Source organism: Mus pahari, chromosome 5 (assembly GCF_900095145.1).
Source record: "Mus pahari chromosome 5, PAHARI_EIJ_v1.1, whole genome shotgun sequence".
In the NCBI taxonomy this organism is placed as follows: domain Eukaryota; kingdom Metazoa; phylum Chordata; class Mammalia; order Rodentia; family Muridae; genus Mus; species Mus pahari.
In genome coordinates this window covers 153,148,687-153,156,095 of record NC_034594.1, presented here as the reverse complement: position 1 = coordinate 153,156,095, position 7,409 = coordinate 153,148,687, and positions in this window count along the sequence as shown.

Here is a 7,409-nt window from a genome sequence, read left to right as displayed (position 1 = left end):
TCCCACTCTATTCTCTTCTGTTCTGACAACTGGCTGATCAGCTCATTTAGTTTTCAATTTATTTCATCAGAGGTGATAGAAAACGATTTTTACATAGCTTAGTGACTGGAGATGCTTGACCGTGCCATCCTCCGGACCACAACCAGATGTCTGGGCACAGAGATCAGTATATGAATACAATTGCACAAACCATCCCCCAACATTTCCCCCTTAAATCCAATAAAAGCTTCTTTCTCCTATATAAGTAAGCTATATATATAATAATAACAATTATGAAAACTTATCAAGTAAAAATTACATTCACAATGTTCAGTCTGTTTGAATTTGGCAGCCTTGTGAAAAGTACTCCACAATCTATCTTATCTTGGGGAGTTAGTTCATGCATAAATCATTTTCTATCAAAACTTGCATATATGTACACCTAAGAATATCTTCTTAGACCTTAAAACTTCTTCTCAGATCCCCAACAATTAAAGCTTAAATGTGAGAGTATAACTACCTAGTTCTCAGCCCCATCACAGATTTGAAAAGGATAAACCTGAGTATGCAGGGAGTTCAGAGCAAGCAACTTCCACAACTATGGAAATGACAGGGATGTGGGTTGTTTAGAAAGTCACCCAAAATTTCTCTGCATTGATAGAGCATCCATCTTTAGACTTCTGGCCCAGAATCTCTGGCAAACGTTTTTGTGAAGCAGGAGTGATGAAGGACTGCTTACCTTGTCTTGGCAAAGCTCAGCAGTCGGGGTCCCTGATTCCTGTTTGTCCACAGAATGGACAGCATTCTGTCTACAGTAAAGGGCAGATTTTTGCTTCCTGGCCAGCTTCACACATTTGAAGCAAACTCCATATGGAGACGCTTTGATGTTCCTCATCCTCTTTGAAGTAAAATGGAGGTGTTAACCAGGAACAGACTTGTCACTGTCATGAAACGCCTTTTATTAACAAAATATCTTTAAATGCCATATTCTAGAGAGCTCTGAGGTTTTTGAAGAATCTCTACCTATCTATAGTATATCTGTGCTTACTTCTAGCTGTCTACTGTTTGCTTAACTTTTAAAAACATCTATGAAAGAAGCTAAATGGAGCTTATTTTTGTAATTAACTAAAATAGTATCTAACATGAGCAATATGTTTGATTGATTGACTACTAATTTGCATTTCTTATTTATCCTAAACAGCTTGTAATAGCAGCTTTCAAAGAACTAGAATTTTACACTGCCTGTTTAAATGAGTTACAACAGATTCAATACCTTAAATACCATATATTATGTTGTAACATAATATAAACTCAAATCTGTACCAATATACAAAGTCCATGCCAAATGTAAAATATTTAGCTTGTTGATGCTCTGGTCTAAAAGTAGGTTCGATACTCTACCCTTATTTCTCACTCCTGTTACCCCCTCCTTTTCCTTTCATCCTTTTCCATCACTTTTCCCTTAACATTAGATAAGAGAGAAAGGAAAGAGAAAAGTAAAAGAGAGGGAAAACCCCAGAATATAACCACTCTTACTTTGTTTCCTCCCTGACCAAGACCATTAGCAACTTGTAACCAGCTCCCCTAAAACAACAACAAGCACACACCACCCACTGAACGACCAAAACCTACCCACTCTGCTTTATGGGAATGGGTTATCATTCTCTTAAAACTGCTTCCTGCTGTCTGCAGGTGTCATTTTATTTTGGAGGCCCAAAGAAAATTGGGATATTGGCCAATCTCAAGAAAAGTTAGCTGTAATCTTTGTTGCCCAGTCTCTGTGTGCTATAAAAGTTCAGAGCTTGAATGAAGTCCTGATTAGAACAGTCTGAGAGGCTGGACCAACTGGAGTGAGCAGCTTTGAAGCTGTCCTGAACGCAAGCTTTGCTGAAACAGTTAATGAGGTAGTCTGAGGTTGGATAAAGCAGGATGCTAGAATAAATATGCCTCAGTGTCTCAGCATTCACAGGGGTGAATCTTGACAGGGCCTCTTACCGTCACTGGCATCTGTAAACATATAAGCTTTCACTGGAACTACACATTCAGCCAATGTATGGAATGTGCTATGTGCACAATTTAACTAAACATGATTCTCTGCTCTCTGTTCAAGCAGGTAAAACATCTTTCTTTTATAGGTTAGTTTGGACTGTATAACCAAACTGTAATATAAATTTTTATCTATGCCATTTGAAAGGATGGCATGATAAATCTTGAGGATTTTGGAATCAACAAGATTTGTTGGCTACGCTTAGTTGAAGTTCTGGCTGGAGACATTTTCACATCGCAGCCCGTCTCAGAGCTGTTCCCATATAAAAGGATCAGGAATGTGTTCCCTGTTTTGTTCATCTTCTTGATTTCTTTCATGTCTGCAGTCAGGATCTTCAGGGGGTCTTCCCCGGTGGGCTCTGATTTTTATTAGTTTTAAAGGAATCCTTGGTTACTTTTTCCTGTTGAAACAAAAGCATATTCTCTTTCCCCAAGATAATGTATTTCTTGCCTTCCATTTTGAGGCTATCATATATATATATATATATATATATATATATATATATATATATATATACATATGTGTGTGTTTGTATGTATATGTATATATACATATACATATGAATCATGTTTAGTTAAATTGTGCACATAGCACATTCCATACATTGGCTAAATGTATATTTCCAGTGAAAGTTTATATGTTTACAGACGCCAGTGATGGTAAGAGGCCCTGTCAAGATTTAGCTTTGAATGCTGAGACACTGAGACATATTTATTCTATTATAGATAGATTGATAGATAGATAGATAGATAGATAGATAGATAGATAGATAGATAGATAGATAGATAGATAGATAGGCTGATCTAAATCACCAGTCCTTTTAAAGTCCAGTGTATTTTAGCAGTTATGCTATCCGTCTCATTGACATTTTTAAAATGTAAAGTTAATAAAGTATTATTTAACCGATCTCTGGGAGAATCCCTCCCTCCTTCTCCTCCATGAGCATTTTCTTTAAAGTCCTGTTAGATTGCTTTACAACTGTTTGACCTGAAGATTGTAAGATACATCTATAACATTTTTTTCATGATGTCATTTTTTTATTAATCATCTCACTCATTTACATCTTAAATGATATCCCACTTCCCAACCAACCTCCCATCCCACATCTGTCCTCCACTTTGTCTGTATGAGGGTGCTCCCCCATCCACCTACACTCTCCTGCCCCACCACTCCAGCATCCCCCTACGCTGGGGCATCAAACCTCCCTGGGACCAAGGTCCTCCTCTCCCATTGCTGTCAGGCAAGGCCATCCTCTGCTACATATATATCTGTGAGAGAGGCCATTGTTTTCTTTATAGCTGAGTAGTATTCCACTGTGTAAATGTACCACATTTTCTTTGAGACCCACAATTGGGTTGTTTGAAGTTCCTGGCTATTACAAATAAAGCAACTATGAACATAGTTGAACAAGTGTCCTTGTGGTATGGTGGCATCTGTAACATCTTTATGCCACAACATTTTTAAAAATTGTTGCACTTTATTGGATACATATGCTGAAGAATCATCAGCTTTGTCAAAGGCATTACTGAGACTGCCGTCACCTCTAATCAATGTGCACTCTCAGAATCAGCCTCTCCAGAACCTAAAGCAGGAGCCCATTGAATTTTTAAGTAGGTGTCAATTGTATGATTTAATTTTTCATGTTATCAAATTTACTCTTAAGCAAAACATTACATAGCTGTATCTTACATTGGTAGAAATCCTTATATTTGATACGAAGTTGAAGTTATGATCTCTTACATTGGTACAGAATTTATTTGATACAAATTTAAAGTTTTTATTGGTATGATTTTTTTTCTTATTAAGGTAGTTTTGTTTTATTTATTTATGCTTTTTAAACTTGTTAGTTTTTTTTAATTGGATATTTTATTTGTATTTCAAATGTTATCCCCTTTCCTGGTTTCACCTCTGCAAACCTGCTATCCTATCCCCTCTTACCCTACTTCTAAGAGGGTGCTCCCCCACCCACCTACCCACTCCCACTTCACTGCCCTAGCATTCCTCTACATCAAGCCTTCACAGGAACAAAGGCTTCCCCTCCCATTAATGCCAGATAAGTCCCCTTCAGTTCCTTCAGTCCTTCCCTTAACTCCTCCATTGGGGTCCCTGTGCTCAGTTCAATGGTTGACTGTGAGCATCTGCCTCTGTATTTGACAGGCTCTCAAAAGGCAGCTGTATCAGGCTATATCAATCAGCAAGCACATCTTGGCATCTACAATAGTGTCTGGGTTTGGTGTCTGCGTGTGGGATGGAACCCCAGGTGCGACAATCTCTGGATGGCCTTTCCTTCAGTCTCCGCTCCACTCTTTGTCCCTGTATTTCCTTTAGACAGGAGCAATTCTGGGTTAAAATTTTTGAGATGGGTGGGTGGCCCCATCCCTCAACCAGGGGGTCATGCCTAACTTCTGGATATGGTCTCGACAGGTTCTTCCTCCTCATTGTGGGGTATTTCAGCTAATGTCATCCCTGTGGGGTCCTGGGAGGCTCTTGCTTTCCTGGTATCTCAGACTTTCTGGTTACTACCCCCAGTTCCCCACCCCCAACCCCATTGCTACACACCTCTCTTCAATTCCCTGATCCTCTGTACATCTCCTCCATCTCCTCCCATACCTGATTCTGCCCTTTTCCCCCTCCCCCTCTTCTCTTCTTCCCAAATCCCTCCCACCCTCTACTTCCCTTGATTATTTTCTTCCTACTTCGAAGAAGAACTGAAGCATCTACTCTCTGGTCTTCCTTCCCTTGAGCTTCACGCAGTCTGTGGTCTCTTGAGCTTGTTTGGTTTTGTCATGGAATATCTTGGTTTCTCCGTCTATGGTAACTGAGAGTTTTGCTGGATATAGTAGCCTAGGCTGGCATTTGTGTTCTCTTAGGGTCTGTATGACATATGCCAAGGATCTTCTGGAGTTCATAGTCGCTGGGGAGAGAAGTCTTGTGTAATTCTGATAGGTCTGCCTTTATATATTTCTTGACCTTTTCCCCTTACTGCTTTTAATATTCTTTCTTTGTTTAGTACATTTGGTGTTTTGATTATTATGTGACGGGAGGAATTTCTTTTCTGGTCCAGTTTATTTGGAGTTCTTCAGGCTTTTTTTTTTTTTTTTTTAAGATTTATTTATTTATTATATGTAAGTACACTGTAGCTGTCTTCAGACACTCCAGAAGAGGGCATCAGATCTTGTTAGGGATGGTTATGAGCCACCATGTGGTTGCTGGGATTTGAACTCTGGACCTTTGGAAGAGCAGTCGGGTGCTCTTACCCACTGAGCCATCTCACCAGCCCCCGTTCTTCAGGCTTCTTGTATGTTCATGGGCATCTCTTTCTTTAGGTTAGGGAAGTTTTCTTCTATAATTTTGTTGAAGATATTTACTGGCCCTTTAAGTTGAGAATCTTTGCTCTCTTCTATTCCTATTATTCTTAGGTTTGGTCTTCTCATTGTGTCCTGGATTTCCTGGATGTTTTTTGTTGGGAGCTTTTTGCAATTTGCTTCGTCTTTGACTGTTGTGTCAATGTTTTCTATGGTATCTTCTGCACCTGAGATTCTCTCTTCTCTCTTGTATTCTGTTGGTGATGCTTGCATCTATGATTCCCGATCTCTTTCCTTGGTTTTCTATCTCCAGGTTTATCTCCCTTTGTGATATCTTTATTGTTTCTATTTCCATTTTTAGGTCTTGGGCGGTTTTGTTCAATTCCTTCACCTGTTTGGTTGTGTTTTCCTTTAATTCTTTAAGGGGGTTTTGTGTTTCTTCTACCTATTTACCTGTGTTCTCTTGTATTTCTTTAAGGGAGTTATTTTTGTCCTTCTTAAAGTCCTCTATCGTCATCATGAGATGTGATTTTAATCAGAGTCTTGCTTTTGTGGTGTGTTGGGGTATCCAGGGCTTGCTGTGGTGAGAGAACTGGTTTTTTATGATGCCACGTAGCCTTGGCTTTTTGTTGCTTATGCTCTTGCCCTTGTTTCTCACCATCTGGTTTTCTCTGGTGTTAGCTGGTCTTGCTGTCTCTGACTGTGGCTTGTCCCTCCTTGCAAGTCTGTGTGTCAGCACTCCTGGGAGACCAGTTATCTCCAGAAGGAATTTGGGTATGGAAAGCTGTGGCACAGGGTCATTTCCGGGGCACAGATGGAGACCAGGATTCTGTCCCCAGCTGTTTCTGTGTCCTGATGGCTCTGAGTGGATCCCTCTTAGGCCAGGAAATTGAGCAGAAGTGGTGATCTCACCTGTGCTCTCTGGTGTGTCAGCACTCCTGGGAGACCAGATCTCTCCCGGTGGGATTTGGGTATGGAGAGCCGTGGCACGGGGTAAGGTCCAGGCACAGATGGAAACCAAAAGGATCACATGTGAACTTTTGATGAACTTTTTAACCTGTGATCACGTATTTTGGAAGATGTTTAAGTGCATGTCTCAACTTTGGAGCTTGCTTAAGGTCACTTCACAGCACCCAACAGCAGCCCTCAAAGCAGGACACAAAGAACCATTCAAGCCTTCACAGCCAAAGCAAACTTGCAGCCAATTATATGATTTATTAACAAAGACATATGTCTTAATTCTCCAAATCCTATAAAATGAAACAAAATCTATTATATGACATTGTTCTAGAGCATCTTTAAGCAGAATTTGGATTCTTAACTCAGAATATTGCATCTCTATGGGCCGCCATTCTAATTTCTCAGGCCTTTGTGGATTTTTCTCATCTGGAACGACCTTTTCTGCTGTTGCTATAGGACCCAGACTGGGCTTAAAGGTGGCCACTCCCACACTTCTTTCCCCTTCTGGTGCCTTACACTAATAGTTTCTCTTCTTCTTCTTCCTCCTTCTCTTCCTCTTCCTCCTCCTCCTCCTCCTCCTCCTCCTGCTCTTTGTTTAGACATGCTTTCTCTGTGTAGCCTTGGCTGTCTCTGTGATGTAGTGACTTATGTTCCTCTAGGCTTATATCCAATGGTGTGGCTAGGTCATATTTTAGTTTTTTTGAGGAAATTTCTTCATACAAACTTCCATAGTAGCTGCATTAGTTCACATTCCAGTCCACAGTGTATAAAGACCCCTTGTCAGTTTTGACTGTTGTTTCCTGGGCTATTAGAGAATATTCAGCTCCATGAATTACAGCTTCTTCATGAATCTGCATGCATTGCTGACTATCACACCTTTGAGACCCAGCCCACAGCAGGTCAACGCTGGCTACTCTTCCAGGATAATCTGGAATACCACTTACTACCTGCTGTAAAATAGGGAGTGGAGGTTGCTGAACTAACACACTACAGTCAAACCTGCTCTGTAGTCTGAGATCATGAGTCTCAAGGGCCCGTCCTTGAGCGAAGTACTAATATTCTTATCTTAATTAGAACACAAGAGAACAACTTGAGTTCCATGTTAGATCTGTTACCTT